General features: G+C 34.3%; 1 protein-coding gene and 1 long non-coding RNA gene across 8 annotated transcripts in view; one reads left to right on the top strand and one right to left on the bottom strand.

Moving 5' to 3' along the window:
- LOC149786272 (suppressor of lurcher protein 1-like) overlaps positions 1-25,922 on the top strand; it is a 533,176-nt gene that overhangs the window by 140,692 nt on the left and 366,562 nt on the right. The gene's annotated exons all lie outside the window — the stretch shown is intronic.
- On the bottom strand, positions 10,691-13,605 carry LOC149786275 (uncharacterized). Of its 2 annotated transcripts, XR_016425194.1 has the most exons (3): positions 13,517-13,605; positions 12,650-13,185; positions 10,691-12,118 (listed from the first exon to the last, which is right to left on the bottom strand). It is a non-coding gene; the product is annotated as an uncharacterized LOC149786275 (long non-coding RNA). The 2 variants fall into 2 exon arrangements; XR_016425193.1 differs by lacking the exon at positions 10,691-12,118 and having other exon boundaries at positions 12,321-13,185.

Here is a 25,922-nt window from a genome sequence, read left to right as displayed (position 1 = left end):
TTGATATATATGTATTTAAGCAATATGGATACTCTTTGATGTTGCCATTCTGAAGAATCAGTGGCACTAATAAGAGCGGAAATTATAGTTTCTAGTATTATACAGCACCAGTGTACTGCATACTATCTACTGTTAATGTAAACAATTTACCACAAGCAAAATTATCCAATGAATCAAGCAAGATCATTTCATGAATTCATTCTGCCAAATGACTGATGCCCTAGTTGGTTCACATGCCAAACGACAGCTGCTGCAGTTGGCAAAAACAAATGCAGCATGATAATATGTTTTCATGTTAAGTAAACTCATTGTTTCATTAGGTAATACAAAATGACAAGCTGTATTTCTGAAAGCAAGTGATTGTGAATTTGGTTAATAATTAATTTAGTTACATTTGTATCTAAACAGAAATTGATGAATATGCCTAGTCAACATACCATATTTACCCGATAATAAGTAAAGTCCAACAGCAAACAAATAAGATCCTGATCTGTCATGGCATAAAGCACCTGCAGACCAGGGTCTGTGTTGTTTGTTCTACCGATAACTCCTCACAAACTGCACAGACCCAGATCTGCTGGCACATTATGCATTGGCAGATCTGGGTCATTGCAGTTTGCACTTGGAATACTCTTATAAGCAAGTATAAATGGTATGCACTATAATTGTTATGTAGCCAAGAGCATGGTCACTGTCTTCTATTGTAGAGATCAATAAGATTTCCTGACTGTTTTTCGTCCTTTTGTTAATTGATGTCACTGGAGCAGAACTTGGCACTGATCGGGCCCAAGAGTCAACCAGATATGTGTGGAGCAGTCTGAACAACTGGGGAGTGAATTGTTAGAAAGCAGATCACATGACCTTCAGGGATCTTGATTTAAAAGCTAACCGGTAAACTGTATATTTCTCACATGACTGTTTGGGACCTAAAGATTATACTTTTTACACAGCTCTTCCAGGCCATTGTGTACCTCATTATAAAGCAGTTCTACAATATAACGCAGTGCTAATATGGACCCTTAGTCTTATATTTTCAAATTTCATTTCAAAACACCATTATTTAACAATTTTTTATGTTTAACCACCATACCACTATTTTGTATATTACACTATCTTCAGTTAACGATGTTTCTGTAGATATTATGATTCTTACAGTTGGTGGTTAAGGACCGTGACCACTGTACCAAACAAGAGTAAGCTTATTTTACAACATTTTCTACAATCTTCCAACATTTGTTACGTGCTTGAGCCTCCAGTACAAAACAACATTTCACAAATCTCATTACATTTTGTAGACCATTGCAAAACACTGTTGTCAAGTGGCTTGTCCAACAACATAAAATAATAGCTTTATCCAGGTTGATTCACTGTTGGATTTGAACTTGCATCCTTTTGGTAGCAAAAGTTTGCTGATCAATGGACCACCATGACTTCAAAAATGGATGGACTTTGTACCAGAACCATTCATATATAATCATTGTAACTTTCTAGTTTTGTTTGAATATGTTTTAAACTTGAAATGTTACCAACATTTGGAAATGATTGTCTTTGACTTTCCCAGTTTTGTTTTTCCAGCATTTTTTCCATTACTGTTCATTATCTTCTTTCTTAAAGCACTATGATCATTTTATTTGTTTATAACATGCATGACAGTGTATTTCAGTTGTTTGTAACATTATAGGACAGTGTGGTTCAGTTGTTTAACATATTATAGGACAGTGCAGTTTGGTTCTTCATAGCATATTACAGGACAGTGTAGTTCATTTGTTCATAACATATTATAGGACAGTGTGGTTCAATTGTTTATAACATTATAGGACAGTGTGATTCATTTGTTCATAACATATAGGACAGTGTGGTTCAATTGTTCATAACATATAGGAATGTGGTTCAGTTGTTTAACATATTATAGGACAGTGCAGTTCGGTTCTTCATAGCATATTACAGGACAGTGTAGTTCATTTGTTTATAACATTATAGGACAGTGTGATTCATTTGTTTATAACATTATAGGACAGTGTGATTCATTTGTTCATAACATATAGGACAGTGTGGTTCATTTGTTCATAACATATAGGAATGTGGTTCAGTTGTTTAACATACTGTAGGACAGTGTGGTTCATTTCTTCATAGCATAGTACATGACAATGTAGTTCAGTTGCTCATAACATATAGAATAGTGTGGTTCATTTATTCATAACACATAGGATATTGTGGTTCAGTTGTTAATAACATATTATAGGACAGTGTGGTTCATTTGTTCATAACATTATAGGACATGGTGGTTCAGTTGTTCATTACATATTATAGGACATGGTGGTTCAGTTGTTCATAACATTATAGGACATGGTGGTTCAGTTGTTCATAACATATTATAGGACATGGTGGTTCATTTGTTCATAACATGTTATAGGACATGGTGGTTCAGTTGTTCATAACAGATTATAGAACATGGTGGTTCAGTTGTTTATAACCTATTATAGGACATGGTGGTTCATTTGCTCATAACATATTATAGGACATGGTGGTTCAGTTGTTCATAACATATTATAGGACATGGTGTTGCAGTTGTTCATAACATATTATAGGACATGTTGGTTCAGTTGTTCATAACATATTATAGGACATGGTGGTTCATTTGTTCATAACATGTTATAGGACATGGTGGTTCAGTTGTTCATAACAGATTATAGAACATGGTGGTTCAGTTGTTTATAACCTATTATAGGACATGGTGGTTCATTTGCTCATAACATATTATAGGACATGGTGGTTCAGTTGTTCATAATATATTATAGGACATGGTGTCGCAGTTGTTCATAACCTACTATAGGACGTGGTGGTTCAATTGTTCATAACATATTATAGGAAATGGTGTCGCAGTTGTTCATAACATATTATAGGACATGTTGGTTCAGTTGTTCATAACATATTATAGGACATGGTGGTTCATTTGTTCATAACATGTTATAGGACATGGTGGTTCAGTTGTTCATAACAGATTATAGAACATGGTGGTTCAGTTGTTTATAACCTATTATAGGACATGGTGGTTCATTTGCTCATAACATATTATAGGACATGGTGGTTCAGTTGTTCATAACATATTATAGGACATGGTGTCGCAGTTGTTCATAACCTACTATAGGACGTGGTGGTTCAATTGTTCATAACATATTATAGGAAATGGTGTCGCAGTTGTTCATAACCTATTATAGGACATGGTGGTTCAGTTGTTCATAAGCTATTATAAGACATGGTGGTTCAGTTGTTCATAACATATTATAGGACATGGTGGTTGTTTATAACTTGCCAGACAAAGTGGTTCAGTTGTTGATAATAGGCAGAGCAGCATTATGATACTAATAAACCACTTTGCTTAAATCATCTATTCATTTATGGCCCAGTTGCTTTGTGGTATAATCGAAGAAAAGAAATATCTTCTATTATTTGTTTCACATCAAACTTTTTATGGCCTCTGTGTTTGCGAGAACTACTTTATGATTTGCTACTTGTTTCTGGCACTATCTGTTGAAATTTGTTTTGTGTTTTTAACATAAGGGACATATTTTTGTGTCACCTGCACAAGCATTACATCAGCAAATGAACAAAAATGAGACACTGGCTTACGTAGAACACTTAAATGTCACATTTTCACCAGTGTTTTCGTTTGAGAGGGAATGTGGTGTCCTATTTTCATGACCCATGCTTTTCAATAAAGATGATGATAAATTACTCTCAGCTCATTGAGGAATCTAATATTGCTGCAGAAAGTTGAATGCTCCATGGGGAACATTATCATTGTTGTAACTTGAACCTTATTCATATTACATGTATTTGCAAATAGGTTTCTTCGAATCCTGATATTTGATTTCATGCTGTGTTAGCATGGTTAAATGTTTATTGGTTTTAAAAAAAAACAAGACTGGAGTTTCTTTTTCTTTCTGTTATTCACTTTATTTATTACTGGAGATGGGTACCTTAAAAAAATGTTATACTGTGGTATTTCTGAATGTACTGCAATATACTATAGAAAATCTGGTTGAAAATTTCTTGTTTATCAATGGCTATGTTAAACCTTATCATAGGGATAGAAAAGGAGGTGGAGGTGGGCTCCTTGTGTATGTTAAAACTCATACTGTTGCTTAAAGATGGGACGATATAGAAATACAGTAAATAGACTCCATTTAGCTACAGATTAATACAGAAAAAGATGAGCCCCATTTAGTTTTGTATACAGACCCCCATCATCACATAGTGATTGGTGTGAATACTTTGAACTTCAAATACATAAAATTTCATGTAAAGAAAATGTATTTTATACTCTAGGTGATATAAACATAGACCTTTTCAAAGATCAAATAAAAGTGAATTGGATAGATTTTATTGCTTTGTTAGACACCTAGTAAATGAACTCACTTGAGTATCATCTACCTTTAAAACACTTATAGACCATATTTATAGCAATACAAAAGAAAATCTTCTGGAAGTAATGGTTTCTAAGGTTGGTTTAAGTGACCACTTTGCAATTTTTCTAACAAGTAAAGTCATTAGTAAAACAAAGAAGTATAATATCCATAAATCCATTACTTATAGATCTTTTTTTTAAAACTTTGATACTGGTAAATTACTGGAAGGAATTGTTTAGAAAGAGTTTTCATTATACTGGTCCACTGGTATGAAACATCTGCAGTGTCACAAGACACGCTCTAGCATTTCTTCTGTTCATAATTGCTGTCTCAAGTGTTGAAATCTGAACAGTCCTGGTAATATATATATATATATATATATATATATATATATATATATATATATATATATATATATATATATATATATATATATATATATATATATATATATCCTGATTTCAATACAGGATTATATTTTGTATATGTTTATGTGTTGGCAGATGCTTGTGCTTATGTTACAGGCTTGAAACTGTGATTTGTAGAATCACTACATTTTTTAATGTCAAGTCCATTAATTTATCACGTTTTATGAACATGTGTACTGTATATATTGTACATAACAGCTACAAGGCCTCAATGTAGACTAGTTCTGTAACTAACTGAGTTGTTTTCTAAAAATAAAGTCTTTATTATTATTATTGTTATACCCTTTCTTTAAAATGTTGACGTTTTCAAGTACAATCAGCCCAATTTAATTAAAGATGATGGAAGCCATAAAATATATATATATATATATATATATAGAATTAGATTATAGAAGTTATGGAATTCTTTAGTATCACTGATTAGATTAAATGAGAAGATATGTAATAGTTTCAGACAAACTGTTGTTTAATGATGATTCATTTCTTTTTAAATGATAAGAAGATGTCATGATGGCAGATAGTTAAATCCATCAAGGTCACCTTGGAATTTTATTACCCATAGGAATTGCTGACTTTCTGTTTGAGAACAAAACTGGAGTTTTCATGGATTGCATTTAGGTAGAAAAGCAACACTTCTTGGCATTTTATCAAACAAAAATTTCACCAGCATATAAACATGTTTGAAAAATCTGGGAATTTTATAGGTTACCTTGAGAAGTCTTTGAGTTTTGAAAAAATGGGTTTCGTCATTAAAGAGCACTTAAATTTGTAGAAAAACTTTTTTAAATTTTCCCCAGAATTCTTGAATGTATCTGTGGCAACAATAAAAGAATGTTATTTATGTATTTTCTCAAAATAATAAATAAATAAAATTAGTGGAGTGGACCAAATGACAGAGTGGTTTGCTAGTTATTTTTTCTTCTTTCACACCTATTGTTATGCAGTGATCAAGGAACATTTAAAGACAATTACATTTTGGTAAGATGAATGCCTTTGAACCTTGAGGACATCCTGGAAAAATGGCAATGTGTGTTTGAACCACGTATTGCCATACATACTTACTTATAAGTTGGGTCCAACTGTAAAGAACATGGCCCTAGATATGCCATTGCATAATGTGTTGGCAGATCAGTGTCTGTCTTTTTTCTACCAATTACTCCTAAGAAACTGCATTGACAAAGATCTGTGAATGCATAATGTGTTGGCAGATCAGTGTCTGTCTTATTTTTTACCAATTACTCCTAAGAAACTGCAATGACAAAGATCTGCTAATGCATAATGTGTTGACAGACCAGTGTCTATCTTTTTTTTTAACCAATTACTCCTAAGAAACTGCATTGACAAAGATCTGTGAATGCATAATGTGTTGGCAGATCAGTGTCTGTCTTATTTTTTTACCAATTACTCCTAAGAAACTGCAGTGACAAAGATCTGCCAGTGCATTATGCAATGGCAGATCTGGGTTTGTTAAGTTTAAAGTTGCATCTGACTTGTAAGCAAGTACATACAGTATGTCTTTTACAGCTATATGATACTGATGCTTGTATATGAAATTTTATGACCATTATTTGTCAAAAGATAAATTTGAAGTAAGGTCAAACAGTTAATTGATCATTAACTTTTTAATAATTTAACTTCATGTTTTAAATGGATGCAAAAAGTTATTATTTGCTTCAAAAGTTTTTTGGGGAAAATTTGATCTTCTTGGGTAATCTTTTCACTTCCATTTGAAACAAAATAATACTACATGTCTTTTGAGCAAAGTAATGGAAGAATTGTACAAGATTGCTAATTGCTTAAGGTTTGTGTAAGCATGATTTAGCTTAAGTTAAATTCAGGGGTTACAAATTATTCTGAAACTCAAGATGACTGGTGCGAGGCACTCGTTGCAATTTTCAAATTGAGACTGATCTCTACGCTATTGATGCCACCTTGTATGATATCAGATCTGTTTAATATACTGCAGAAACTTACGTATTGCTTTTGCTTCACTCAATCTCCAGATTGTGGAAAATGTTCAGCATAATAAATTTTAGGAGTTGAAGTTCATAACAATATGTTATTATGGGGCATATCAGTATTGTTACAAAAAGAGTGAATATATGGTTGCCATGGCAACAGAAAGATTTCCTAACTTTTAACCACATGATAATTCTTTCTGTAATAGATCTAATATTTGTTTTTCTTCTTGCCAACCCTAGCACATTTTTCCCATGGTTTAAAAACAATTCACAAATATATATATATATATATATATATATATATATATATATATATATATATATATATATATATATATATATATATATATATATATATATATAATATGTTTACAAAAAGACCTGACAACCCTAATTTAAAATTGCATCAGAAAACAGATACATGTACTTTTTTAGGCCAAATACAGATTCTTGTCTGCTAATGCAATGTTCTGTGTCATCAAAACCCAGTTGTATAATTGTAGTTTGTCTTTCTTTGTTTAATTATTTGGAACTGCCTACCTAACGATGTTAAAGAGGAATAAAAAGTGCCTTCCTTTCATCACAGGTTTTGACAAACTTTCTTTATTTTGTACATGCATACATAAAATGTCTTTAGATGTTAACTTGCATGTGTGAATTAAAAAAATTGCTGTTATGAATGTACACTGTGCTGAATCCATGTGCACACTGCACTGAATCCATGTGTACACTGTGCTGAATCCATGTGTACACTGCTGAATCCATGTGTACACTGTGCTGAATCCATGTGTGCACTGTTGAATCCATGTGTATACTGTGCTGAATCCATGTGTATACTGTGCTGAATCCATGTGTATGCTGCTGAATCCATGTGTACACTGTGCTGAATCCATGTGTACACTGTGCTCAATCCATATTCTTGTGCTTTTGTGTACACAAAATCCATAATACCTTTTGTATACAATATATGTACTTGTTCCCCAACTGTGTTTGATATATTTTCCAATACATATCTTAATCATTGAGGATCACAAGGGTGATTTATTGTTGTACTAATTGTGTTGCTTTTATAAAATGAAGACTGTATTATTATTGTTATTATTATTATTATTATTATTATTATTATTATTATTATTAATAAAATAGTCAAATTAAATTCAAGAGACTTTATATTGACAAGGTTCAAGGGAAGATCATGTGGTGTCAGTTTCTTGTATATATCGTGATTTGACTATTGCATTCATTTTGTTGTAAAATTGGTACAGAATTAAACTTGATTTTGATTAATTAGAATTAATATAAATCTTCCTTGTTAATTGCTTATAAAATGTCAATATATTATATTTGCTATTGGTATGAATTCATTGAAATTTAAATATGAATGATTGTTTGGCTCAAAATAATCGATCATCTATCAACTTAATTCACCAAATTCTCCGAGAATTTTTCATCTTGGACAGCAGCATTTACACAAATTTGTTTATGGTGACATTTTTTTAATTATATTGATGAAAGTCTAATAGTCATACCAGCTCTTCAGTCATCTGCCATGTTGTTGGCATTTGGGTTGTACTAAACAACAGATGGTCCACTTTATTAGTTACTCAGTATATCATGGTCCCCTTTTATTTAAGGCACCTCAGAATAACATGGTCCCCTTTTATTTAAAGCACCTCAGAATAACATGGTCCCCTTTTATTTAAGGCACCTCAGAATAGCATGGTCCCCTTTTATTTAAGGCACCTCAGTATAACATGGTCTCCTTTTATTTAAGGCACCTCATGGTCCCCTTTTATTTAAGGCACCTCATAATAACATTGTCCCCTTTTATTTAAGGCACCTCAATATAACATTGTCTTTTATTTAAGGCATCTCAGAATAACATGGTCCCCTTTTATTTAAGGTACCTCAGTATAACATGGTCCCTTTACCATACCTGTCAACTTTTCAAAAACTAACTAGGGAGACTGAATAATAAAATAGGGTGATTGGGACCTACAATTGGGATATTGACCGATCTTTAGGGTCCAGTATGTGTGAAATTCTCACAGGACACTCTGTTTCTCCCTGTGCCTTAATTTTCCCCAAGAAGTGCCCTCTTTTCATATTTTGGTAGCTGTCAGTATAACTGCACAATAGTTTAAGGTTAGTCTTAAGTAAACAGACAAGAAAGCCAGTCTGAATAGTTAACAGTTAATTCTCATCATTACAATTGTCTTGTGAAATGGACTGACTCTTTGATGTGTTATGTAAGTACCAGCAATTGATTGTCGAATAAACAATGCCCTATTTTGTTGTACTAATAGTGCCTAAATATGCCAGTGGCAACTATTTTTCCAACATTTTATATCCCACCTTATTTCCTTATTGTCAGTTAGTAAGGCATTTAACATTTTGTTCGTTAAATAACATATTTATGGCTATTCTGAATTAGTTTTTAAGGTACATATTTTGTGTGGTACATGTATTATTTTTATTCCTTCTTTTATCTTAATCATGGTAATTAATGTTAATGCCAGGTATTTTACTCGCGTAAGTTTCTTTCTTGGGAATGGAGATGCTACAGTATTCACAGTGATCATTTTTGGGATTGAAAAAAATTGCTCACAATTTTATTGCCTTGGTCTATTTTTTGTATTTATTTTCTGATTTCAGTATTGTTTTTGGGACAAAAAATAAATCATAAATTTATGTGAAAATGTCTAAACGTAACATTTCATTTGCTGAAGAATTGTTTCTTCACAACAGTATTTACAGGTGATATAGAACCTGGCTTATGTGTATTGCTTATGATGTATCTGTTTATGTAGAATTATTTTTTGGAAAAATCAAAATCAACAGACATAATGTATTAGAAGTTCTCTGCAAAAATCAGGAAAGTAGGCATGGAAGGACCCCACAGATTGGGAGTTTTTATCCCCAGGTGTGAGAGTTGACAGGTATGCTTTATTAGGAATCTCATCATAACAGTCCAATTTATCATGGTCCCATTTAGAAGGCACCTCATTATAACACCTTTGTTTAGCATAGTCCATTTTATAATATAACTCTATATATGATGGTCCACTTTTACTAGTTGCTCAGTATAACAATGTCCCTTTATAAGGAATCTCATTGTAACATTCCCTTTTATAAAGCACCTCAGTATAACATGGTCCCTTTTTATAAGGTGGTTATCATCACAGATCCCATCACAGTTATTGTAATATGTACAATTTACCCCAGTATAAGGTGACTGCACTAACAATGCTCACTTACATTTTGGACTTTTAACATAGTTTTAACAATTTTTCAGTCATATCACTACGATGTCTAGCACTGGGGCATCATGCTGCATACATGTAGCATGATGTCCCACCCAGTCACATTATCCTGACATCAGGCCAACCAGTCCTAACACTGACCTCTTAATGCTGAGTGCCAAGCGAGGCAGCTGTTAGTACCATTTTTGTTATTCTTTGGCATGACTAGGCTGGGGATCAAACCCATGACCTCCCACATCCGAGGCAGACTCTCTAACCACTAGGCCACTGGAGCGGTGTTAATCCATTGAACAGTGTTCTAAAGAGGGGTCATTCAATAAAAGTTGTATGCATAGACTACCAATTCTTCTGTATACGATATATAGGTTTGTATTGGAATGAAGAAACATTTGTTTGTGTTGGAATGGAACATAATCTGTTTTCAAAAGAAATGTTTTTTTTTCTTCTCCATTGTATGGGATTATAAAGTCAGAGACAATGAAGTTACACCCTTCCTTTGTTAAACTGAGTCAAGTCAGATTTCCAAGAAAAAAAAATCTGTATGCTTATGCAGATTTTGTGTTGATCTTTTGATTGTGAAGGTAAATTAGAACAGACATATACAAAATGGCATGAATGCTGTGATAAAAGTTATTACTTTGATATAGAGTTTTAATGGAATAGAGAGCATCGTAGATTAAGCTCATGATAAAATTGATAACAAGACCTCTATGGCCATACAGTTTAATTACATTTTATCACTATGTCAAGGAGTTTGGAAAGAATTTTATTTTTTTGTATTGTTATTATGAAAAGTAGCAACATCATGCAACAGAGGCATCTTGATTTGGTGATGTATGTCCTTACATCAGTCATCCTACAAGAGAAGCTGATTATCAAGATTGCGTAAAAACCACCCGGTTCAGACAACAAAATTTGTTTGGTATGTTTGTTTGCTTATGTACATGACATAAATACATTTTCATGGGCAGTGTGGGCCATGTGTGTTTTAGAAACACAAGTCTGATTGGTTGTTAATGTTGCTCATTTTCCAGTGAGAAAACATTTCTCTTGATTTATGAGTTTTAGATGGAATAGATATATGTGATATATAGGATCCAGAGATTGATCTTGTATTAGCCTGGATCATGCAGGCCCCTTCATTTTTCATTATCTACTATGAAGAGTAAAGTCCAACTTGGACAGAGACACAAAAAAAGTGAAAAAACTGTGGTACCCCAAAGTTTGGAATCTATGTGGTGGCTTAGCAATGACATTAATTTACTATCCCCTGAGTGAAGTAATTAGGTAGTGCCCTACAGTGTAGAGGTAGAGGATAACCTTATCAGTACCTCATTTTCTCATTGACATTAACTGACCTAGGATACTACTGTAATAAATTTGTTATTAGCTTTACAGTTGATTCAAAATGAAAATGGTACTGCAGGGTCAACAAGAGGGGGAGTGGGGAACTGGGGATATATCCCTGGGGCCTGGGCCCATAAGAAGGTCCAGGCCTAACAACACTTTTTAATTTTATAAAAGAAACATTTTGTTTGAACAAGAACTAGGAGATGCCTGGGTGTTTCTTACCCCAGGGCCCATGATCGCTCTCTACAGACCTGTCATTATGACAACCACATCTTGAAAATCTTGTCGCTACTTCTCTGCAATGGATTGTCATATCAATATTGTGTTTTTGCTAAAAGACTTCTTAAGATGTCTAATTGGTCTCTAAATGAAAATGATCCAATTTGATGTCCAGTATGTCTACCATGGCAGCCATCTTGAAAGTCTTGTTATGACTACTTTGTAGAAAGGAAATCGTACCAACATGTGGTTTTCTCCACTGGGCTTCTAATGATGTCTGGTTGGTCCTTCATGAAAAGGGTGCCAGTCGGACATCTAATATGATTGTGACAGGGGCAGTCTTGAAACTATTGATGTTCAAGAATATCAGAGATGGTTCCAACACTTGGAAGGTGTCTTGAATTACTGGAAATTCTTTCTGGACATTAGGATGTCAGCCCCTTCAGATCATTGTTGTAATTCTTTTGCCTTGTATTCCTTCACTTCAGCTGAAATTTGGCAAAGGTTTTCTTAGTAACAATAACAAGATACTGTAATGATATAAATTTCATACAAGAGAAAGCAGATAAAATGATTAATTTATTTACCAGTATTGATTCTCTTGTCGTAAATAATCCATTAATCCATGTATAATGCCATAAAATCAATTGTGAATTCACACTGAATAAAATGAAACATATTTTACACATAATATAGTTTCATATTTTATTTATAGAGAAATCTTAATATCATCTCTCTTGAAAACTTTAAGCAGACATCCTCATATGAATTTATCATTAGAATTCTTCACATAACTGTCGTTCAAAACCAAATAAACGACTGTGTATCAGTTCATTATTATATTACTTCTTTTAATGAATCCCAAACATCAGCCAGTCTTTATTCACATTGTAATAGATCTATATGATATTGTTTAAAACAATCCACTTATAAATAAGTATTACAATATTATCACATATTTACAACAATCCACACAGAAATAAATATTACACTATATTCGCATATTTACAACTTCTCACCATAGTTTCTATATTGGTTCATTGTTGACATTACTTCCTGTCCCGTAATAATGCCATCCCGTGTCTATAGCTAGTAATGCCATTTTATTTTTCTGGCAGTCTCCTATGAGCAGCTGTGCTAAATTCATTCTAAAATCCATTATGTGGTGTGGCTTTGTTCTTGACATGATTCTCACATCTGTTAAAATATGTGATGAAAACATTAAACGATAAACCCCAAAAGCAAATGTTACTACAAAGACTTTGGGCCTGTACTACTACTATACAACTGGTCTTATTATTATTCTGAAGTTCAATACAGTAGATGGCACTCTGATGTTGATGAGTTCTCCATTTTTGGGCTTGCACTGTACTGTCTTTTCTGTGATTGCTGGATCTATCAGCTGTTAATGAGGTGTAGATCTGCTGCTTGTTCTTTCAAATGTTGGTATTAAGTTCCCTTCACTGACTCTATCTTTATTTTCCCTTGGACCCTCAGTTTCCCTTCTAAGGTCTCACTGGACAGTTTTTTTGGTGAATTTTCATCCAACAATGACCTATTGCAGAAAAATGAGAATAATTTTACACTGAAGATACAAATAAAAACAAACTAATGATTTTTGTAGAAAGCATACATGTGAGATTTTGACTGCAGCAATCAAGTTAATTCCTGATGCAACTGGTGGATTTATACTGAACCAACACTGCCACCAACCCCTACATTTACATTCATTTTTGACAAGAAATAGCTATTTTGAATATTTTCCTGTGATAAGGCAGCTAAAAGAATCAGTATGTACCTTATGCATGAATAAAGTTCACTAGTCCAATTACAAATTAGCATACTTTTCACCACCCCTCAACCATCTAGATTTTTTGGATATTTACCTCTGTAGCAGACATAAGCCAAGTCGGCTGCTCATTTGCAGCCCAAGTTACACATTTGATCTCCAATGCTTGTCTAACTGTGACAGGCAGTCACCAACAAGCCAACCCGTTTCCAAGCCTAACTCAAAGTAAATCTAAACCACATTACAGATTTAGCTTATGTGTGAATTTATAAATGCTAGCTTGTGATAATTAGGTTCATGCCTTCTACCTTAATAATTATGGTGGTGTCAAAATACGAAACTTAATCCAGAGAGACCTAAAGATGCTGTAATGGGAATCCTGGTTTGTTTGATTCTACATTTCACATGCATATCTTGTATCTCACACAAATCTGAACTGGTGAAAAAAATGTTTGCATTTACTATGTGAATTTTTCCACAAATCTTTGGTGTCAGGTTTAAGATAACACATGCTGATAATTCTACTTGTCAGTTAGTCGATTTTAATGACAAAACCATCAGCTGCTATAACCTTTGGGTCAGGTCTGTTGACAATCTATCTAGTGTTCCTGGCAAATAAGAGCATTACCCAGATACTCCTAACTGCACACAACAGCCAGATATCATGCTATAATTGATGCAGATGAGAACTGTGCCCCTTCCCCCCCATTTTGTTCACATATGAAAACTGCTACAGAGTTTCCATGTAGCGTTCTTAACCTCCAAGGAGGATGTTATGTCAAACAACATGCTTCAAGTTCCAAGAGGTAAACATGAGTAAGTTTTCATCTTGATCCCAATGACCACCTGTTTGAGTTTTGGGTTGTTATGATTTATTCCCCTCCAACCAACAAGTGAGCTGTCACAGGTGCAAAACAACCTGTGGTTCACCATGTGAGACTACTGGTACTTAAAATACTGGTGTGCACATTATGTATCCTAACCCATATATACACTGTCTGCTGTCAGTTGAAAATGACAAATAAGATTGGAAATCACCTTAATGTGTCTTTAAGTGTTTATTTTTCTCGTGTTCTAGATCTATAAAATACAAACTTGTACACTCCACAAGTGGGTTGCTAGCAAGAAGCTATCCCACAAGTTGAGCAAATTCCCAAATAGTTATTTTCCTTTTCCGCAGAAAATCACAACACAGAGCGTCGAGTCTGTCCACATTATCTCAGGTTAGTATCACAGTCATTCTGACAGAGTCCCACTAGATTCCCACAAAATTTATTTCTGGGTAGGTTCAAACACATATTTTTCTGGGTGAATAGTGAGCCAACAAATTTTATTTTTGGGTTGGTTCAAACAGATTTTTTTTGAGGGGGGGGAGAATAGTGAATCATAATCCATCAAGTGTATGAACTATTACCTTAACATTTCCCTACACTGGTCATATGAAGAAACAACTATCATGAATGTGTGCCACATTTGTGAAAACTTTCATCTTTATGATGCAAAATCTGGCTGCAATAGCCTGGTGAAAATGCATGATGATGCCAAAACATTCAGCAAGTAGGTAAATTCATATATAACCCCAAACCACATAAAATCAGAAATACTTCCTATGTTTCTGGGCCACAGGAACATAGTAGGCACCCTTTTTTTTATAATGGCATTAACAGCTGTTTTTCAAGTTTCCATTTTTGACATCCAGCATGAAATTGTTATAAATTCAAAATAAGTCTCACAGACCCATCGTTTTAAGGTGGAATGATAACATTTGCAAAATACTGTCCAGGTGTTGAAAGAACTTTATGAAAAATACCTTTTGCAAGAAAAATGTTAATTTCAGCATTAATTTGTCTCTCTTCTGTTAAATTAATTTGATTTGATATATATGTTTACACAGGTCACTGTTCCAACTCTATTTTCATATTGTTGCACAGTATTCAGAGTCCAAGCATCTGAAGTAATATTCTGCCAACCTTCAAACCATGATGAAGTTTTCCCAGCGACAAAATTGTCAGGTGTATTATTCATACAAGAAATATCATATGTACTTACATAATGCTGCATACTAACAGCCTGGGAAGATCTTATTGATCCTTCTGTTATTTGGGAGCCCCGATTCCTAGGTTCTTAACTTTTTTGAAGCCTTGCCTCCAGTGATGGCTGCTGCCAATGAAAATCGCTTTCTGTTGCATTTTTCCAAGCAGCATAGTTACAGCCTTCTAAGATCAATTAATCTTAGTTATCTGACCATTTAGGTTATCTCCAAAAAATGAGTAAGAGTTGGGGTTCTATGCAGTGCAAATGGGCTGATATATGCCAGTTTGGTTTTATGAGCGCCTGCCACTTGAAACTGAAGTTGTTAAACAGAACAGATGACATCTGAAAAAATCCCTGACTGAATCCAACAGTAATTCTTGCAGATTGATTGTTTCTATGGTTCTTAAACAGTTCCATTACCCTTTAGGTAGGGACCAACATTTTCCCCAGGTGACTTTGCACCTTTTGCAGTGAAATATTAACATTCCTGTCCAGTTTTGAGATCACATTCCAGACCTGAATATTGACTTTGGGTATCTTTAAAAATGTCACAATTTTTTGGGAAGAGATATTTCTCCTGCAATGGTTGAATCTTGTTGTTAGTTTAAACACTGAAGGTAGGCCTTTATTGTTCTAAAGGAAATTTTTTAATTCCATGAACAAATCATCATCACTGAACTCGGCAGAATCTATATTTGGCATAATTAGCCCTGAGACATCCATGATCAACATCCGAGTCCATGTCCCCTTCTTCATACATACTGTAGAGACAAATCCTTGTCTATGAGACCAAAGTGTTCCTGGCACTGATATGCTAGGCATTTGCATTTTACTAGCAACACTGGCCATGATATCTTCCCTTCTTTTTTTTAAGCGTGCATGCATTATAGACACAACATCAGCATTTCGTGCCCACAACTGACACTGCATGGCTAATTCTTTATCATGGGTAGCCATATTGTTGTATTGATTGGCCTGTAGAGCCAGACAGTGACGTCATGTCTTGCTATTGTAATGACTGACTTAATGTTGCCCATGTGGACAACATGTGCTTCGCTAGGCCTAACATCTATGGAGGCACCTGCTCATGGCAAAAATGCTCATTTCACCATCAAAACCATAGCGGAAATGTACTTACATCATCTGTGACACTTTCGTTGTGTTTCTGACAATTTTTAAGCATTCACTCATTAAGCCTGACCCCTCTGGGATCTGCCTTGGGCATTTTGCCCCATCCATTGTTCCAGTAACTCATTTCACCAGCCAAATCAAAAAGTCGCACAATTTTGGGGAAAAAACCTGCATCACTTTGCCTCTGCAAAGGTGCAACCCAATTTGCTGAAATTACTGCTTCCAAAATGCCAAAAAATTAAAACTGCAACACTTTTGTGCGGAAATCATAAATTACGCTGTAATATTCAAAATTTTCTTCATGTACTATTTTGCTCCCAACTTCACACCGCCATTGCAACCTTGTCCCTGATCAACCACATGACCAAATTCATCTCATGGCACTAATGGGGGAAGTGAAATTCTACTTGTCAGTTAGTTACATCCTTACTTGTGCAAAGTTGAAATTAATTGGTGAAGCCATTTGCTTATGATTTACTGGCCATCATCTAGATTTCATCCATAAATGACCTGGCTGTTAAATATTGGCAGAAAAGCTAATATATTGATTTATGTTTATTTACTTTTTCACAGTGGTTGTAGTTAATCTGCACAGCTGTCAGCTGTCTTGAAAGGTATCATAGACTGGCATAACAAGATGGAGGTTGTAGCTTTCTTTATAATTCAATGTTATTGTTGATGTCTTCTAATGAAAATCCAACATGTTCTCCATCCAGATCAGTCGGGTAATTTTCTCCTCCTAGTAGCTGCTTGAAAATTCTCATAATTTTCCATTGTTTTCAAATTGAATAAGTCTATTTTTGATGCTATCAAAGTTAAATTTTCTTTCCTTAGAACTGATATGTTTTCTCTACAAATTTAGGCTGCAATTTTGATTGGCTAAACTGTTTGCATAATTAGTAGATGGTTGAAACTTGTCCACTGGTTTTAGCCACCACATCACAGCAGTCAGCAGTCAATGTAGGTAAAAAAATCATACATACTCACTTATAAGTCAAGTCCAATTACAAACACAAAGATCCAGCTGTGCGGTAGCATAATGCACATGCAAATCGGAATCTATTTGTTGGTTGCACTGATTAATCCTGATAAACTGCACAGCCCCAGATCTGCTGGCTCATTATGTGATTGCAGATCTGGGTCTGTGTAGTTTGCAATTGGTCTCATCTCATTAGTGTGTGTATAAGGCATAATGCATTATTTAGGTGGTATTATAGGGAATAGTAAGCTAGGTAAATCATGAAAACAAAGCATGCCACTTCACTCCATCATGGTTAACTAAAGAAAAATGAATATTGATCTGGAAGACTGTTTTAAGATCAATATTGTTGTAAGCTTGACATCATGTGGGACAATGATGCAATAATCTTGATGACATCAGCATTTACTCAAGGTATGAAATTAGAATATATCCACGTAATGTAAACAATCCACAAGTATTTTAGACAGTTTTCCCCACTGACCGTAATCTCTATGCAGGTGCAGTCTGGGTAGGTCAATAGCTCATCTGATATGAAAATATTTTCACTTTCAGACACTGTAAAATACGGATGTGCATGAACATGATGTCAATCTGGTCATTTGGACAGGAAATAAAGTGGCAAATGTTATACATATAGGCTGGTAAAATAACTCCCAAGATAAGGTCAGTAGCCCAATGGACTTTCCTTCCCACAACAGATTTGGGCTCTTCGGCAGAATTTATGCTATGGTCATAACAGGTGCTGCCATTGCTTTGCCATAATGGTGATTTTGAATGTACAGTGAAACCTGTCTTGAGAGACCACTGCTATGAGAGACCACCTGTTTTGAGAGACCAGATTTTCCATGCACAGATTCATTGATTATTTAGTGTTATGACCTGTTATGAGAGACCACCTGTCTTGAGAGACCAGTATTTGTTGGCAGAATGGGTGGTCTTTCAAGACAGGTTCTACTGTATCAAGAGAATGCATAAACAGTTTTTTTGGTCTTCTTGAGAAGAAATTGCGAATTTTCTACCACTATAAATAGATCTGTGAATTGTTATGATGTTTGTTCTGGTTATCTGTCTGTAGTTATCTTGTAATTTGAATCTTGTTGTCCCAAGTTGGTAGTGGTCTTGAATCTTTACCCCAAATGACTATCCAGTCATTGCCAGTAATCACATAAAACCTTTGCATTATTTTAACTTACCCTGGATACCAGTTCACTTAAAATATGACTGCCTGAGGGAGAACCAGTGCTGGAGGACTTGGTCTGCTGTATATTTTAGTTTTAAAATAATGAAGAAGGAGAATGCAGAATCAACTTATGGCTCGTGCCTCTGGTATCATGGTACCAATTGTTTTTCCATAGACCTCAATGCTAATGTTTTGTGGAATAAATATACTTTCTATTCTACCTCAGCATGCGTGTCACACACTGTCATAGAAAACAATGCTAGATTGTCAATTTGAGAAGGACAGAACAAGGTACTCCTTTGCATTTAAGAGAGATAACTCTGATGGAATGAGACAGAGGTAAGAGTTATCTAGTCACAACAGACACATTTTCAGCCATGTGTACCACATTTGAAAAAAATCATAAAGATACAAAATGTGATCTCAATATGAATTAACATAATCTCACATGTTGCCAAGAGACTCTGGTCTTTTTTAAGCCTAACAGAAATTATAACTCTTACATAATGCACCAATCACAAGTAGTTTTGTTGTTTATTTCTGAATACGATGTTCACTACACCTTAAGCTCCGCCCACCTGGGGGTTATACAATTGGCACCATTATACCCTCTATAATAAACTATCCCAATTTATCTACCATCGTTGTAATGTTTATACAAAGTGATACTGTGTTTGTCTGCTAGCATTTTACAAAAATTATGTATGCAAGAAGCTGTTACCAAACTTTATAATAGTGATCACTTCCATATATGTTGTTTCCTTCATCAGCACCAAGGCAAAATGTTGCTCAGTTTAATATACCGTATATGCTCGCTTATAGGTCAGGTCAACTGCAAAACAACAAAGATCCTTATCTTCTGTAGCATAAAACATCTGCCGGTCAGGGTCTGTATTGTTTGTTCTACTGAATTCTATCAAATGCACAGACCCAGATCTGCCGGTGTATTATTCGATAGCAGATCTGGCTCCTTTTCTCGTCCTTTAAGTGGTATATGCAGGAGGTGCATGCCACTTGATTGTCACTTTAGAAAGCCAGAAGACTAATTATTCTGCTGTCTTTCAATACACATTTCTCATCTAGAAAGTTGTATGCTAAAGTGGTCTCAGGTCTGAATATACTATTAATTATTTATGGTGCACTCTTGGCTTTTTTTAATTTGTCAACATTATATTTCCATTGGCTCACATTTTTTCAGTATAAAATACTCAAAATTAATTGAGAGCAATCACCCTTTGTCTGTTTACACACTGAAAAGGCTTCAACTACGCTCTTTATTGAAGCTCTTTTAAATTGACTTTCTGTAATTTGCCACCAAATATCTGTGGCAGTTTGAGTAATTTCATCTATGAAATTGATTAGATGAAAGCCTCTGTATCAGTCCATCAAAGCTGCAAGCAGTGATTGTTATAGGGCTAATTGGTATATGACCACTCTTAGGGTAATGATAAGGGGGTTAATTAGAAATGGCTACAATAGTTCTAGTCAGTGGTAGGATAGGTAAATAATATGAGTTGTGATGGTTCTAGTGAATAGTGAGGTGGGTAAGTATATGGTTCTAGTGAATAGTAAGGTGGGTAAATATAATAGATTATGGTGGTTGTTGTCAATGGTAAGATGGGTAAATATGATTGGATATGATGGTTCTAGTGAATAGTAGGATGGGTAAATATAATGGGATATGATGGTTCTACTGAATAGTAGGGTGGGTAAATATGGTTAGATATGATGGCTCTAGTGAATAGTAGGGTGGTTAAAATATTGATCGGATGTGATGGTTCTAGTGAATAGTAGGGTGGGTAAATATAATGGGATATGATGGTTCTACTGAATAGTAGGGTGGGTAAATATGGTTAGATATGATGGCTCTAGTGAATAGTAGGGTGGTTAAAATATTGATCGGATGTGATGGTTCTAGTGAATAGTAGGGTGGGTAAATATAATGGGCTATAATGGTTCTGCTGAATAGTAGGTGGGTAAATATGATTGGATATGCTGGTTCTAGTTGGTGGTGAGATGGGTAAATATGATGGGATATGATGGTTCTAGTGAATAGTAGGGTGGGTAAATATATTGGGATATGATGGTTCTAGTGAATAGTGAGGTGGATAAATATGATGGGATATGATGGTTCTAGTGAATAGTGAGGTGGATAAATATGATGGGATATGATGGTTCTAGTGAATAGTAAGGTGGGTAAATATGATTGGATATGATGGTTCTAATCAATGGTGAGATGGGTAAATATGATTAGATATGATGGTTCTAGTGAATAGTAGGGTGGGTAAATATAATGGGATATGATGGTTCTAGTGAATAGTAGGATTTGTAAATATGATTGGATATGATGGTTCTAGTGAATAGTGAGGTAGGTAAATATGATTGGATATGATGGTTCTAGTGAATAGTAAGGTGGGTAAATTTGATGGACTTTTCTGGTATTTACTTGCTTCTGGGATTACAAAAATCACTACAAGCAGTGAAAAGGTCACAGGTAAAGTTCTGTAAAGGTCATTGTAATTGAAAGCCAGAAATGTTTTCTCTACATAAATTGTAATTATTAACAGTATTCTGTCACCAATGTTTGTGGATGACTTATAGTTTAAGAAAAAGTTTTTAATTTTTAAAGTCAAAGGTCAAAATCACTGATTCACTAAAGAAATGAAAGTTTTTGCATAATTACTGTGTTTTGAGGATTGGACTTAAGTTATAGCAGGGACATATTGATTTGGGGAATCAGATGTTAAACATCAAAGTAATTGTTCAAAGAAAAATGGTTTTTGCAGAATAATTTGTTCTAGAGCAAGTTTCTTGACCAAACTTCATGGATGGCTAATCATGGTCCATGCTGGACTTGTTATTTGATTGAAATGATTTTCTTTCCAGCAGTAATTGGATGAAGTTGGCAAAATAATAGTGAAAAGTGAGTGTAGAGAGTTCCAAATGTATAATGTTCATAATAGTCACTTAAATATTCAAACTTTTCTTACTTTACTTCACCTAGAAAGTAGTTTATAGTTGAAAAGTAGCTGCAATTGTTTTTAATACATTTATTGGGTGAAGTTTTGATAAAATGGTTAATTGTTTTGCTCCACTGATGATAGGTTGAAAGAATTTATGCAACAGCATTTCATCCATCTTCTCTGAGAACAAGATTCTTATTGCTATTTCTCCTCAACTACTGGTAGAATTGCTGCCAAACTTTACCAACAGATTCATCCCATCTACATAGTCCTTAATGAAACTCCAGCCATCGGGACAACAAATATGGCCACCATGGCAACCATTTTGAGTCTTGTTATTGCTGTTACTACTACATGTATTAATATGAGGATTTCACTAAATCCTTTAATGTTGTCTAGTCGGTCCTAAATGAAAATGGTGCTTATCAGACATCCAAGACTGTTGCCATGGTGGTTATTGTGGAAATCTTGTAATCACAACTTTCACTGAATGTATGGCCATATTGACATGAGGTTTTCATCAAAAGACTTTTTATGGTATAATATTGTCTGGTTGTAAATGGAAATGGCAATGATGTTAACTATAATATGACTACCATGATTGCCATCTTGAAAATCATTTATAACTACTACTCCAAAATGAATGGTCATATTGAGATTGGGTTAGATGGTGTTAATTGAAAATGGTGCCAGTCATAAATCCAGTATGCCGCCAGATGGTTGCAACAATCAGCAGTTACAAAGAAGAAATGGTTATTTTGGATTGTTGGAAATTCTTTGAGTCATTGGAACATCAGTCCATTTTAGGGACTCGTAAATTAATCATATATCTATATATGTCCAGGTAGTGATATTTCACTTCTGACTAATTAAAGAAGTTCAATTTTTTACTGTTTTTCTTTTCAAGTGCATTGTAATTTCTGGCACTAATTATGAGCACCAAAGTTTACTACTTGTTTGTTTTCTAACTTCTTCTTCAAATGGAAAGCTGTCACAAATGTTAATGTGTTACCTTGAAACAAAAATATGCATTAGGGTTGGGGGAAGTGGCATGAAATCAGGACAAGGTGAAGTGCAGTTAAAGGGAAGTGATGGTTTTATCTTGAATTCCTGGAATTTCTATATGCACATTAGAGCATCAGTCCCTTTGTGGGACTCTTGTTTATGTTCTATTGGTCATAGAACAGAAGAGCTTCTAGGATGGCTTATTCTCTATTGTACAACATCTGACATGTGACCTATGTCCAGCCATTAGCATGAGCTTGTTATAGTTACTTCTCCTAAACTGGAAGACTGCCTTGACACTTCACACCCATTTTCATCCCAAGATCTAATTGGTCCTAAAGGAACATGGTGCAACTTGGATGCCCAATATGACCACCACAGCAGCCATTTTGAAAAATAATCATGTTAATGCTACTCCAGAATGGATGGTCCTATCAATATGGTGTTTTCTCTGGAGGACTTTTTATGATGCATGTTGGTCCTAAATGAAAATGGTTTAAAAGACACTGAGCAACCATACTGCCAATCTTGAATATCTTTTTTCCACTACCCCTTATGAATGAAGGATAATATCAACATGGATGTTTCACAAAGAACTTCTTATGATGTCTAGTTGGTCATTAATAAAAATGATGCCAATCTATTTCCAGTATGCCCACGATGGTAGCCATCTTAAAAATCTTGTTTTTGCTACTCTTGAATGGGAAGCCATATTGGCATTGACTTTTCTCAAGAAGACTTCTTATGATGTCTTAAGTTTTACAAGCAACTGTTTCTGCTAGGACATACAATATGGCCATCACTGACGCCATCTTGAAAATTTTAGTATTGCTACCCCATTAGAATTGATGGTCAGATTCATGTAGGGTTTTCACCAAAAGATTTGTGATATGTTGTTGCTGCTAACAAAAATGTAGACACCTTTTGAATTTGTGATTAAAAGATCAAAGCGATGGTCTCTTTTTGTGAAAGAAAAAGAATTGTTTTAACACAGACCTTTCAAAATTTGAACCTTTATTACAGTTTGTGGATGGCTTAAACAGTAAATAAGAAAGAAGGTCTCTATATATGGACTTTTGGAGTTTAAAAAATTATGTGGCCAAGGTCACTGTGATTGGAAGAAAAAAAGTGGTTTTTGCATAACATGTAACCTCAACCAAAGTTTGTGGAGAGCAAGATTCTAAGGTATGGAAGAGACCTAGAGTATTAACATTAAATGGGTCAAATGTCAAGGTCTTTAACTTCAAGAAAAGTTGGTTTGCAGAATTGTTTTTATTCCAAGCTTTGTGGATGGCTTGCATTTGATTCAGTGGTGTAAAAGTCAGATTTTTTAAAGTCAAATCAGAAAATAAATCTTTTTGCCAAGTAACTTGGGACCACCTACCTTAAACAAAGGTCCAGGTCAGTGAGACCTATTTAGCAATTATCTCCAGAGTCAGCCATGTGCTCCTCACAAGTTCCTTCATTGAGGACTATGAAACAAGAGGCAGACACCTACTATTCCTTTCATGGTACTCTTATATCTGCCTTCTATTATAGGGCTAAATTTAGTTATTTCAGGTGCTATGGTATTTATATTAGTTTTAGAAGGAAAGATATATTTGTGTATAAATTTTCTAAATTCTCTACATAAATTTAATAACAGTATGTCTAGGATAGAGGAGTAACTCTACAGTCACTGTTAGATTTAGAGGCAGAGATTTGGGGTCAATACAAGGTTACCAGCAGCTATTCAAATGCTATGGTGTCAAGTTACAGTCCAGAGAAATTGAAACAAAGGAGTCAGTAGAACAGTTGGAAGATGTGTTTGTAAAGCTAATTAAAATCAATTATAGCAAGTTTGCCATAATGCTTAAACATTAAAATTAGTGACCATTTGAAGGGAAATTTGAATCTCTTTTAGTAGGTATAAGGTGCTTAAAATAGAGTTGAGTAGTTTTAGTTTAATTTTGAAGTAATTTGCTCAAAAGGATAAAGTTTACAAGTAATTTCATATTCAAAATAATATTTTTATAAATTCTAACACACAGCATCAGTGGGAAAAGAGTGTGTATGGAGAGTACATATATGGCTTTATTTTGGATTACAAAATTTAGATTCTGTGCATTGTGATATGTAGATTAGAGTTAGATAAAGGGTCTGCACCTAACACAATCAGACCAGAATATTAGTTTAGAATAGGTCTTCAGGGAATGTTTTCTCTGAAGTCCGCTAGGATTGTTTAAATAACCAGGTCAAACATAGTGCAGAGAGTCAGCATGAAGAACTAGGGGCAACATACATCATTAAAGGTAGAAAAAGAAGAAACCCTCTTGCTTGTGACTAATTCCCCATAGCGCAGTGACATCAGAAAGGCGCTACTACACTTCCATCAAAAATAAAATATTTTATGACAAGTTTAGGACATTCTTTTCTGAACTGACACTTTCCATTCTTGCATTTCCCAAAATGTGATATTTCCTTCTAAAAAAATTCAGTTATGTACCATGAGCAGCAAGAATCTATTATGGTTGATATATATATATATATATATATATATATATATATATATATATATATATATATATATATATATATATATATATATATATATATATATATATATATATAAATCAATATTAATTTGCCTTCTCTTATGAAAATCAACATTTTCTTGCAAGGTTGGGTCAATATTTTCTTTCCTCTGTGCTTTCCATTAAAAGGTGTGCTCTAAGTTAAAGTTAGATTCAAGGTTATTGACCCTTGCTACTAATTCTTGCAGTAAGGTATTCATTATTTTACAGAAAAAGGAGAGGGTGATACTGAAGTGCACAAAAATGTTGGATAGTGTGCCATGATAATTTTGTAGTCATTTTTGAACTTCAGTAATTGCTCTTTTTTTCCATTTAGCAGTATCTTTGAATGGATTAAGCAGGTATGTGTCATTCAGCCACCTCTCATTATTATTTCATGGCAATATTGATTTCATGAAACAATGCTGCCCTAAAGTCACTGTTTTGTGGGAAATCATTTATAACATCGCGCTTGGGTACATCTGAATGGTCTGGTTTCCCGTTTGTATGTATTTCCAGATTTGCATAAAAAGAAAAAAGAATTTAAAGAGCAAAGGGTGGAATGGGTAATTAAATTGCCTCTGAAACATCCCTTTTAGTAGTTCCAATAATTAGTAAAATTGTGGAGAAGAACCATGTTGATTAAAATATTACTG

This window comes from Sinohyriopsis cumingii, chromosome 12 (genome assembly GCF_028554795.1).
Source record: "Sinohyriopsis cumingii isolate HCF-2022 chromosome 12, ASM2855479v2, whole genome shotgun sequence".
In the NCBI taxonomy this organism is placed as follows: Eukaryota; Metazoa; Mollusca; class Bivalvia; order Unionida; family Unionidae; genus Sinohyriopsis; species Sinohyriopsis cumingii.
This window is presented reverse-complemented; position numbering and strand designations above follow the sequence as displayed.